This window comes from Esox lucius, chromosome 23 (assembly GCF_011004845.1).
Source record: "Esox lucius isolate fEsoLuc1 chromosome 23, fEsoLuc1.pri, whole genome shotgun sequence".
In the NCBI taxonomy this organism is placed as follows: domain Eukaryota; kingdom Metazoa; phylum Chordata; class Actinopteri; order Esociformes; family Esocidae; genus Esox; species Esox lucius.
The window spans coordinates 8187279-8200323 of NC_047591.1; the positions used below are offsets into that span (position 1 = coordinate 8187279).

General features: G+C 42.1%; 1 long non-coding RNA gene across 1 annotated transcript; it reads left to right on the forward strand.

Moving 5' to 3' along the window:
* The first annotated feature begins 5306 nt into the window (after window positions 1-5306).
* On the forward strand, window positions 5307-10875 carry LOC105020191. The gene is made up of 4 exons (XR_828699.3): window positions 5307-5559; window positions 10079-10189; window positions 10598-10698; window positions 10803-10875. It is a non-coding gene; the product is annotated as an uncharacterized LOC105020191 (long non-coding RNA).
* Window positions 10876-13045: the final 2170 nt, after the last annotated feature.

The window sequence follows — 13045 nt, forward strand, 5'->3', positions numbered from 1 at the left end:
ACTAGAGTCAGTGAGCTGTTACTGTAGGATTAATTTGCAGCAGGATGAAGAAGTCTGAACTGAATATTGTAATGTCACTTTATCATTGTCACCATTCTGAATTAAAAAAGCTGGTCTTTTATTTCTCAGATGTTTGATATGTAGAGTAATAATGAATGCCAAATCATGTAAACGTGGAGACATTGTTGATGTTGTAAGATTGCTGAGGGAGTTATGAGAGGACTTCTGGGCTAAGGTTGGCTGCAAATGAGACAGTCGATTATTCCATGCTCACTTTTTTTGCCCTAGCGGAACAAAGCTAGTCCCCTAAAAAGCATTGATCTCGCCACACTGTCAACTGGCCTATATAAGCTGTGTCAGTTACTGTCTTACAAAACCCAATCTCCAGTTGTGTCGCGACTGGATACAGCATTTGATTTCTACAGTTGATTGTCAATTGTGTGTTGATTTGAATGAATGAATGACTGACTGACTGTACATTACTGTAGTGCTACAGCTTTACCTGCTTTACCTGAAGCCTTTCATAGTTGATTAGCAACAACAACTAACTTCGAAATTTGCAATCAGGGTCTTTAAGTACCCCGAGAAGGGTGGCACTAAAAAAAAAAAGCACAGAATGTATTGTGTTGTAAACTTCTAGTTTTATTTTTTGTTGCCAAATCTTATAATTTTTTTCCCCAAGGTTTTACGTCCAGCCATACTCTGCCTATGCTGATGTTTACTGATGGTTGGGTTAAAAAAAAAAAAAAAAAAAACCCTAATGGATGTTATTGTTTATTTCGTTTGAAGACTGGTTTGAGCTCCTAACTGCAGGCGGAGTTATGAAGACTGGACCAATAGCTTCCTCTTGTTTGAATTGCTGTGTCAGATTTGGAGTCTGCTCACACTGGCCTCGGGACAACCTCTGCTGCTCACAATCCCCACAGTAAACCATCGCCTGATCACTGATCGGTTTATAATGCTTTAATTGCTAATGCTAAAATAGTCATGGCGAACCTGTGCCGTTTTGTTAGGCATGGTAACATGGGTGTCAGAGGAGTTGGTTAAAGCATGTAACATCTGGGACCAAGCTAACAACAGACTGTGACCCCAGAGAACATTCTAGTATTGTACATGAATAACACTGCAACAAACAACAACACAATAGTGATCTTTACAATAGTAGTGCTGTGCAGTACATTGTAAAAACCTGAAAATATCTTTGCTATTTTCAGACCATTTACAGGCCTTCCTTGGGGAGAGCAGAGGTTGTCATGGTTACTCAGAGCTGCTGTCCCCCTCTCCACTCCTGTGGATCTTAGTGTGTTAATGAAGTATTAGTTTGTACTCATTACCTGACAGCTGTCATGATGTTCCCAGACAGTATTTCTCTGCAAAGTAACATACTGCCGTTACCTGCAAGTTGTGGGTAATTATTTGTCATCTGTTTTCGCTAGTGTAGAATGACTGATATTAGGATTTTATATACAAAAAGACATCGTATACACACATTCATTGAGTTTTTAAAGAGAACAATTGTCTATTGTAAAAGAGATGTGATGTAACTTTTTTTTTTTTTTATTTAAATAAAATGAATTTAAAGTATTTGTCCTTAGTCCATCATACTGTATTTTCAGATAATGACAGTAAAGAAAAGGTGGGCCTTTCATTACAAGACCGAATGCTTATGGATGACTGATCTTTCTGTCAAGTCTTGTTTTGCCGAATTCAAAGAAGATGTTGACAAAAATGTTTATTGCAGGGTAGTGAGGAAAAATACTAAGTAAAGGGGTTTGGTGGTCTGCCATGAGAGGAGTTTTTGAAGCAGTCTTCTTACCGGAAAGGTGACTGTTCTGTATTTGACTCACAATACCTTTGGAAGTGACCTTTGACTCCCATCCGGGCGTCTTCCTAGTTTCTCATGAATCCAAACAAAATTGAGTGTTTTTCTAAGTTAAGATGACATTATCAGATAATTAGACACTACAAGTACAGAATCATTATTTTATTTAACAAGGTATCTTGTGGATCATACTACAACTGAAATGATAAGTTGCTCTTATGCAGGGTTTTCATTTAGATTTGATTTTAGATATGATGGCAACTGTGGAGTTTGGGGCAAAACCTAAGATCACAATATCCTTGAACATAAAAGGATGTTCTACCAAAACCTTGAGCCTTATAAAATTCTAAAAAGACAGGTAATTATCTTGATAAGATCAGAACAAATTGTATCAAGTAATAATTGTATATTGTTTTGTCTTCCCAGACTGTCTCATTTATTAATTATGTATAGTACTTAAAACCTTTTGAATTTTACTTGCTCTCAAAGTCGCCGTAATCTGAAAATCATTATTTCACAGAAACATTGAATTCCAGTTGTCTAATAAAAGGGCGTTTTTGTGGCTTAATCACTAAGGTGATCTGACCCTGTTAGCATTGGAGGTTGACAGACTTAATCCATGACCTCTGTAAATATTATCTCTAGAGGAAATGACACTGACGATAGTCATTGCCGTAAAAAACGGTGTTTGTGCTTTAATAAAGTCTACAGGAGTCTAATACATAATTTGATAAATGTGATGAATCACAGGCAAATATATCAGTTTCATTTACAGATTTTTCTCCGTATTACTCAATAGTTACACAACAGCTATTAACAATACGTTTGTTATTTTAAAATATTTACAATTACAAACCGATAGTCCTCAGTCAACCCTGGATCTCAATGCCAGTTTCTATTTTATTTCAACCCCTGAATCCGGGACTGATTTAGTCCTGGGACACCAGTGGGTGCAAAACCAGCAGGCTCCGGACCTTGTAAGGTGAGGGTTGAATACACCTGCTTTAGAGTCGTGGAAATGTGATTCATACGATGGTTATCAAGATCGTTGTGTTTAAATAAGCAATCCAGTCATTTGACTGTCTGTTGAAAGTCTTCCGGCTGAAAAGTCCCTGCTAATCACAGCCAATTCTATCCTCCTTTAACCAGTGTCCTGCAAACCTAAATCACGTTTTGATTAGGATTGGTGCTGATAGAGCTGAGACAGGGTGAGATCACCTTTTAAAATCTTTTTTGGGAGGACAATTTCAATGAGGGGGATTGTGTGACTGTAGTGCTGATATTTTCTGGATTAAGACAATGACTAAGGCAAATGCACATTTTGTTAATATATATTTGGCTTAACTTGCCTTTCCATTCAGCCAAGAATAATTGGTTAGATGCTTTTTCTGCAGCAATATTTGACAGAGACAAGTCTGACAATAATGTTTGACTTATTCAGTCTTCTGCTTAGTCAAATTGGAACCAGCTTTCATCAAAACTTTATTACTTATATTTAAGTATAGTATATGACAACCTATATTAAAAATGAACATAGATGATTTCGGAAGGAGATTTGGGCGGTGGTCCACTGATGACTGCAGTGTCCACTACAGAACAGATGGACTGAGGCTGACATTGCCCTGTACAGTCACTAGAGGGCAGTAGCATAAAAGGCTGTGGAATCAGATAAATTACTACCAACACCACTACTGTCACAGAAGATGCCAGATTGTATGGTCAAGTCTTTCAGCATTTTATTTAACCTTATATAGTTCACCTTTGTGAAATATCAATTTTCCACATTACTGTGGTGTTAAAAACTGATCAGCCCTAATGGATAAGTCACTGATAAAAAATAGAAAATAATCATTTTTTATTACAGACTTCTAAAATCGTTTTTTAAGTGACTAGCTATGTATTGCAAAGATTTGTTCCCAGCATGTTCTTTTGTATAATTATATGGTGAAAGGTATGAATACATGAACGCTTCTAGATTTTTACATCTGTTTTGCACTTCCGTTCTCCAGTAGCCTAAATGTAGTTTGGCTAATACCAAGTTTCTTGGATGCATGGGTCTTGGCATCAATGCTAATTGTATGGTAAAGCACAATTGAAATGTAAATAAAAAATGCAATGATTTACGAAATTCCCATTTGGTGGTGAAATCAAATGTTTATTCATTATGGAGAATAACAATTTTTCTTGTTTATTTTACTGTTAACCACTTCCCAACCTTACACACAAAATCATGTTATTTTATAAAATCATGTTATAATTCTTACTGATTATTAATTAGACAGTGACTGTTCAGAAGGTCACTGGCCGGATAAACCCCTTCATTTGTCCCAGATTACACCCTGTTGAGTGTCGATGTTGTCTGGTGCAGGAGGCTTACACAGAGCTGAAGTTAGACGAGATACAGCATCCTAACACCTATCTTTAGGCTGTGGCAGAACGGGGAGATATGTTCAATGAAACGATTTAATAAATGATACCCTTGGGTTGCCTGTGGACAGACTCATACTTAAATGGAGCGAGTGTATTTTTAGGCTGTCTGATTGAAAGCGACATTGCCAAGCTCCCACCTTCTGCTTTAGTTGACAGGGCAGTTTACAGTGACACTCTCTCTGACGACTCAAATCTGTCTTGGTCCAGTGGGTGTGTGTGTGTGTGTGTGTGTGTATATGTGTGTGTGTGTATGTGTCAGAGTGTCAGAGGCAGTCAGGGCTGTATCTGGGCTGACTGCTTAAAACACACCGGAACACTGGCACACACACACACACACACACACATACACACACACACACTGCAGTGAGTGATGCAATCCCGTTGTCATTGATGGGCGAGGTGACCTCCTTAACTCCATAGGCGGTGGTACGATGGACATTTGGCTCTCTGAACTGAACATTATTCACAGGCCACGTCACAAATGGCAACTCATTCCCTACATAGGGAACTAACTTTCACCAGGGCCTGTGGCGACTGGAGTGCCATTGGGCCACAGTTCTGTATAAATGTTAAAACAATTTTCTTCCACAAGGATACCCACCACAGCCATTCTTCTCTCAGCATGTCCTGGCTGTCATCACTGTGCCGGGCTGAATACTAATCACAACATTAGGCATACAGTAACACTTTACAGGACTTTCATCTGGTGCCTTGGAGCTTAGCCTAAAAAACCTCCTTCATGAATTTAAAACTCTGTCAGTGATATTTCCGTTAATTGTTTTTTGTATCAACACAACAGATTGTTGTACATTGTTTCTAAATGTTCAACTCCGTTGGCCAAATGAATAGCTGTGCATATGTTACCAAGTTACGATGGTAATCACAGCTTAACATAAGGCATGAGAGCTACTCATGTTGAGCATGTCCCACATTTCAACACTTTGTTTGGTTCTGGCTCTGTTAGGTAAATCATGTTTACCCAGGCTATTTAACACCAGTCCAGGAGGGCTGTCTTTTATGTACACACTTCCAAACTCCATCTCCAGGTGGCAGCACTCAAGAGTCAAGAGCTGGGTTCTACCAGGAAAATTAAGGTGATTTTCATTCAGCGTTTCACATTGGAGGGCTGTGATGCTACTGTTTTCGACTAGTTGCCACAAGGCATAATTTTTTTTAAAATCTTTATATTGATTAAAGTTGAGCTTAGGTTTCTTGTTTGAATATATTTGTTTTCCTTATTTTAATGCACTAACTGACTTGGGCTCGCCAAACCTACTCTGAGTCAAGACCGCAGGCCTTGGGCTAAGGTAAGGTCGCTCATTAATTAAAGTTATGGACCATGTAGCTAAGCATAAGGCCCCTAGACAAAAGTAGCATAGCAACATGTTTAGGGTATTCATCGGTTTAATGCAGACGTGTTAGAGGCATAAGAACTAACTGATTTGTTTATATTATTTTTTACCTGCCACCTGCCCTTTCCTATTAATTTACCCATAACACATTGCTCCGAAGTCGTGTTGATTTCCCCTGCATCTATTTGATCCACTGTATGTACTGGGAATCGAGTCTGGAACGCCGGAGTGGCAGTTTGGTTGACGGCAACATTGACATTCCACTGCCAATTAAGCTGGGATCCTTCCCCTGAGCCTCCAGCTGTTTTCCTGTAGATTCTGCTTAATGAATTTACAAAGTTCAGGCACATACAGAATACTCAGAATGTAGGCCTGGACAACTCACTGCTACAAACGCCTGTGCAGCTAATGCTGTGGTAGATAACTTGTTAGCGTGGTCGGTAAAGACTGTTCATCTTAGTCACAGGATAACATGTTACTTTCTGCTTGTCTTTTTATGTCTAGTTTGGGATTCAATTTAACCTTGTGAGGACCTCAAACATTATTCCCATTCAAAACCCTACTGTCCCTAACCTTTAACCCATTTTTCACAACTCTTTTCAACAGAATAAAAAAAAAAAGTAATATTCTCCATATTTCTGATCCCCACCAAAATGGTTGTACCTGTACACACAGACAAATACACACACACACACACACAACAAACCTAACGTCCGCTGTGTGGATGACAACAGAAATGAAGGCACTGACAACTGGTCACATATTTCGTCCAAGTCAATGAGTTGTTTTGGTGACACCAAGTGACAGTGTCACTTTATTATCCGTCCTTTCTCATTCACTGGCTTGCGCTCCTCTGCCAAATGTCCCCTGAATGACGGGGGGCCAGCTGGGGTCAAACCACTGTCAACGCTTATTGGGTTGTGTTTTCCACTCGCAGCCACAGTACAGCTCATGTGCTCAGCCTCAGGGAAAGCAATTACTCTTTGTTCTCCGCATTGTTTAGAGTTACGAATGTCTGGAATATTGAGCTAATGTCATGTGAGGAATTTGAAGCAAGGCCTGCACAGCCTCCACACTCTCTTAAAACTCCTAAAGGCCTGCAGTGACATAATAAATAGCTGTCGACCAGAGAGCGAAGTCGACTGCTGTTCAGAAAAGCAAAAATTAACAAGAAAAACAAGTCATTGGAAAATGTCACGGAGGACCAAAACATCTCTGAATCATTTTATCAGTCCGGTGCGCTTCTTGATGCGTGTCGGAGAGGCCGAGACCCGTTCAGGTGCGTGGAGGAATTAGCAGTGTGTGTCGACGCGATGTCACGCCGACAGCTGTGACGCCCCCCCCACCCCCCCCTTCAGTTTCACTTAAACATCTGCTGATCAGTCAAAACACTGCCTCTACTCAAATGCACGGCAAATCAACATCATTAAAAGCACGCTTCCCGTGGCCCCCTCCGCGACACCGCCATGCGTGTCGGGTAAACAGTGCGCCAGCTCATTAACATCCACAATCTTCCAACAGCTTTGGCTCTTTACGCCGGCATTAAGGATGGAGGGAGAGGGAGGGGGGGGAGGGAGGGAGGGGGAGAGCGAGAGCATCACTTATCCCCTACATGCCATCAGAATTTCTAATTAATGACGGGGTTCTTATGCAAAGGAGATCCCCCTAAATCCTCTGATAGGCAGCTTCCTATTAAAATATTAAATATTCATAAGTAGCCTGATAACTCGTACGGTGGGAGCTTCTGCTAATGGAGGCGTTTGGTGATGAGGCGTTGATAAGGTGTTAGGGGGATTTAGTGTAGTTTGTGCTGGTCAACCCTCCTCTCTTCATTCCTCAGCTACGCCTGCATAATGCCGACGAATAATGGACCAACTGTTGCTCATAAGCACTTCAGTGCGTTTCCCAGCCACTGGTCCACATCCTGTGGTAGCAGATGTAGATTTACCGTAGGCCTAAATAAATACCCTGGGATCAGGCACTAGACTACTTTCCTTTTACCTCTCTCTCTCTCTCGCTGTAATAAAGCCTGATGACATGGCTCGCATAAAACCCTCTTTTAATTTCCCTGTCATCCACCCCTTGCTATTTCTGTTTTCTGTCTCCCTCCAGATATGCTGTGTGTCCCAAATGGCACCTTGTTCCCTAGATAGTGAGGGGCCGTGGTCAAAAACGAGTGCGCTGTGTAGGGTGTAGTATGCCGCTGGGACGCTAAACCTGTGTCCACACTACACTGACAGATTAAATTACCCAGCCTCCTTTTGTGGCACACGGCCTATGCTATACACACAGCGCTAGGTAATCATATCACAGCGATTCAGCCGGTAGCGATAGCTAAGGCACTAAAGGAAGAGTAAACGTAATTGCTGTAACCATGGACATACTCCCCAGTTAGGTTATGCTAATCGAAGCTATTGTAGTGCTTTATGGAGGTGGCGGAGAGCTGTAGCCAAGGCAGCGCCGAGTCTGGAGAGAATCTCAGGGGCTGAGCTAAACCGTTCTTTTCCTAACCTGGAGCCTATCTCCTTGTCATACCGTCGGCCTATATTCTCTGACTGTCTTCATAAAGTTACCAAACCTTTTCGAGTCGTGACCTGTCAAAGACCTTTCCGTTTTCACCAGCCCTATGTGGTTGGTTTGACACGCCACACGTGAGCCCCACAATAGCTGTTGCCGTTTCAAAAAGCCACTCTGCTGCGTTTGAAAAGGTGCTTTCAGAGGGCCGTAGCAGACAGGCAGACCCCCTGTGTTGTAAAAGGAGAGAACGAAGAGTTCTTTAAATTGAACACTACCATTTGGGTCCTGGTCAGATGTAGTGTGCTAAAAATAAAATAATGCAATTTTTGTTGTTCGTGTACACACTTGAGAGAGCAAAAGGGGAATGTTAGCCTGCATGATTGAGGGGAGAAAGTGCCTCTGAGGTATTTAGAAGTCTCTAACAGTGACTACCTGCTGTGCGTTTCTTTTCTTGCTGCTGAAGGTGTCTCTCATCAGCAGTGGTCTCTAGGTCTGAAAGGGCTGTTTATTTGGACTGGCTTGCTCCTGCTGGGAAGTTAAGTTCGTGGAATAACTTCAGTTGTAAACATTTGATGTGTGATAAGAATGTCAAAAAGTCAGACGCCATGTATCGTTACCAACAGTTCCTCTTGGTGTAAGAAAAGAATGTGAACTGTGAATGGTTTTACTAACAACACGCAAGAGAATATATCCTTTTATTACATCCTAGTATTTTGCACTGTAGAATAACAGGAAATACTGGAAGAGGATGGTTGGGAGTGATTAGATGCATAAATCACACCTTAAAGTTGTTGTTTATGGTGTTGAAAAATCTAATGACTTTGCACCTGATTGAGGTGAGAAGGTAGAATAATTATCTATGTGATGATGATAATAATATCCTCTCTAATTCTGTGTGCTCACAGTTACGCTATATGGTGTGATTTAACACATTTTACCCACATAACAGATAATGTGTCCTTCCTTGTAATGTGCCACTGTGAAACTGCCCAGTGTTTCCAGACATCTGGGAACTATGAGCTACTGTTACTTAAAAGTCCATAAATGTGAATTATGCGAAACATTGTTTGAGCCCATGTTTACACAGTCTTTCTCACCTCCTTATTTTGTAATGTTCAATTCTCAATTATAGCCTTACCCCTTCGCAACAGCTCCACGGCAGATGGGGAATGGTCAACCACAATTGAGCGTGCACTGCCCCAGACTACCACAAGGGGTCGTTAGAGTGCGTTAAGGCAGTCTTGTCTGACATCCCCATCCGTCCATCCCAAGCAGTTCAAAACCAAACTGTGTTGCCCGGTGGTGGACCTCCGGGCACTGTCGGTTTGAGAAAGCAGCTTTCTTTGATGTATCGGTATGAGTCTACCACATAACATATTTATGTGGCTGAACTGCTGATCGGTCAGCTTATGCTCTTCTAGACCACTGATTGGCCTCAGGGAGATTACCTCATGTTGTTACATTATATGAGGAAATAGTGTGAATTTATGCTTTTGACAGAAATAAATAAATAGGATGGGTCAAAAACCTTATTTTGGATTAACAGACAACTTATTTAAAAGTCCCTTAGGTAAATCCTACATCTTACTCGGCTCATTCCTTTAAATCAAATCAGTTCTCCATCGCCAATGGCTGGAACAATTTGCAAAAGACCTTTAAACTTGACACTTTCAACCAACCTCACGACTTTAAGGCTTCTGATACATTTTATCGAAACTGTATTATTTTTATCTAGTTGTATATAATGCAATTTGATCTATTTCTCTGTTTATTTGTGTTTATATTCTTACATTATTCATTTGGTTTTCCTGTCCTCTTGCATTTGTATGCCTTCGGCTATGTCGTCACTGAAAATGTGAATTTGCTCACAACTCACAGCTCGTGACTTAGATGAAAAGTAACTGTGAAATACAAACAAAATATATTTTCACTGGGTTGTTTCACGTTCTGCTTTTAGGTACCTCCTTTTAAGAGGAACACAGAGGCTCTTTAACTGGCATACCCCAGGAGTCAACTGTGAGGCAGTCTTTAAAGATGTGAACACGCAATGAATATGGAGGCCAGTGTGGTAAGAGAACACTCCCATAAAGGGTTGAAAATGATGAAATATTATTTGAATGCCGTGATACCTCGAGAACAGGCCAACCCTGCTTGAAGTTGGCACGTGGCACCAGGTTTTAGCCCAGCGATAACACACCCCATTCCACTTCCTTTTCTGGTTGTCCTGTGTGCCAATCCGCCGTGTGACAGCCTGAAGACCCTGGTCCTCCGACATGCTCCATGTGTCCTCTTATTTTCGCGGGCAATCGGCTGTTTCCAAGAGCTGTGAGAAGCTCCGTCAGTTTTCTGTCATTACTGGATGTGGAGCCGCTCACAAGCGGTCACATTAATAAACATAAATGTGTTCTAGTCCCTGCTGAGACTAATGCATTCTTAGCTGTTTTGTGTGACTTGGGTAATTGTATTTGTCTGTCAGTCCTCAGTCGAAAAAGGCTGTGCTCGCTACCCGTCCGTGAGTCCTGCACTGCTACTCTTTAGATGAACCTGCCTTGCCCAATTACCCCCTGCTGACCTCAGGTGCGCCCCATAACTTTTACTATATTTTACTTTTTTTTTAAGTACTTGGCCGCCTGAGAGTTGTGCTTTTACTGCAGGTGTCCATTCCTCCTTCATTTTTCTAGATGCCAGCTAAATCGAATGTGTGAAGACTCCCGATGGACGCGTGGCGGTCAGGTCACACACATGTACCGAGGCTCATGGGAGCTCTAACACTGTAAAGGTTTCTGTTTTCCTAAGAGCAGTTACCAAGGTTACCTTTCTAAAACACTTTCCGTTTAATGGCGGTTGTATTTCACTGCCCTTGTGGACCACTGCTCAACTTTAGGAGTGTCCTGGGGAGCCTAATAAACTGCTATATGACACAGTACAATACCGCTATTTCCTCTTTCTCGCCTGCACTCTTTATTTATCGATGTATTGCTTTCTAGCAACGCTTTTAGTGAGAGAAACAAACAATACTGTTGATGTACGTCGTTTCCTTCTGTTTTTGTCCCTTCTCTGTCCAACTGCAGTGTTGCCCATAAATGGGTGTCGGCCCGCTGTGTGTGTGTGGGTGTGTGTGAGGACGTGTGTGACTACCTCTGCTACTGACGGCCTCTCTCCAAGGCTTAAAAGGTTTGCTTCTGCTATTTCCTCAGGTCCCTTTTAGATGGTTTAAAAATAGTTATTTCCAAATGCCTCCCATCAGCTCCCCACATGGAGCTAACAGTTATTAGGTAGTGTTTCAAATAAATTCTTAAACGCTTCATGTTGTCCTCTCACCAAGCCGATGTTCTAACATGTTGTAAAAGCTAATCAGCTTTAAAGAGTGTTCAAACACTTATATCACGTATATTAAAGGAACAGTGCATAATCTAAAAAACGCTGTGTGTCTTTTGCTGTAAGATTATCCCCTTAAGTCCCCCTTAATCATCAAACAATGGCATACCGTTAATTGTGCTAATATTGACTAACTGAATTGGTTGATCAGAAGATAGAGGCATGAGAGATACCAAATCTAGATTATGGGTTCTTGTTGTCAAGCTCCTCTAAACTCTGGACCTCCAAGTCCACTGCTTATTACTCACTTCTACTTTTAAATGGGACAGGTTTGTCTGGGGATACCAAGTGGGTACAGTTCATTATTAGATAGAATCAGAACCTGGCAGTCTCCAGACCTCGTCGGGTAAGAGTTGAATACCCCTGCTCTAGATTCGGAACAGGCAGACCTTGGGTGACAGTGGCAGTTGAGTCTTTCTCCTGGTTGCCATGGTGAGCTCTGAGCAGAATGAAGATGAAAGGTGTGAGAGAAGCAGTAATCAGATTGTCTCCTGCAGTCTGCCTGTGGATTCATCTTCCGCTGCTAACCTCAAACACAACACACACACACACACACACACAAACACTAACTCTGCCCCCCCCCCCCCCCCCCAACAAACTCAGCGCTACATTAATCACCATCCAACCCCAGTCATCTCTCATTCCACCAGAGCCATTGAGGGAGGCTGCCACCGCTCCACTCTCAGCCCAGATTTAGGCACTTCAACTGGGACACTCTCAGCAGGCCTCTCCCTCCTCACGTGCCACCTCCATTACCAGCCGCCCTTACACTTGATATTGTCATTTACACCCGGAGTCCCAAAATGAAGATGGATTCAGGGGTAAGATACTAATGATTTTGTCTACGGGGGAATCACAGTTACTTTCTCTGTTGTATTCCCTTTGGTGTACAGTAGAGGCTAACACCAACATTTGGTCTTTTCTCCCCTTTCTTCCATCTTCTCTCTCCCCTTCCATATTCAGCACCCTCTGTCCGTCTCTATTCTCTCTCCTCTCTCTCATCCCTTTCTTCAGAGTTGTTGTCGTTGTTTATCATCGTCGCCGCAGGCGGTTGAGATCCGCTCAGCGCGTCACGGTCGTAACACCGCTACGAAAGCAATTCATAATTACAAAACGGTTTCTAATTACCGCGTGGTCACGGGTTGTTAGCTGATTCCGTCTGCGTCCTGTGTTGTGCTCCCAGCTCCTGTAGTTTTACCCAGAAATCCCTTTGTCTCCCTCTCTCTCCCTCCCTCCCTCTTTCGCTTTCTTTCTCTTTTTCAGTCAAATGTTCCCATTCAGTGAGTCTCTTAGCTCCCAGTTATGCTATTTCAGTGTTTCCTCGTCATTTGGCTCTGATCCACGCCTCTTCTTTAGTGACACCATCCACGTGAATGGGAACTGGACATCTGGTGGCCTTCTGGCTGTGGTGGTGGAGCGTGAAGGTGGTTGGCCTGGGCAAAATCCCAAGTCTTTATTCCCCATTACTTCTGAAGTGCACTGCTTTTGACGGAAACCCTACGGACCCAGGGCCCTGGTCGAAAGAGGGGTAGTAATTTGAGAATAG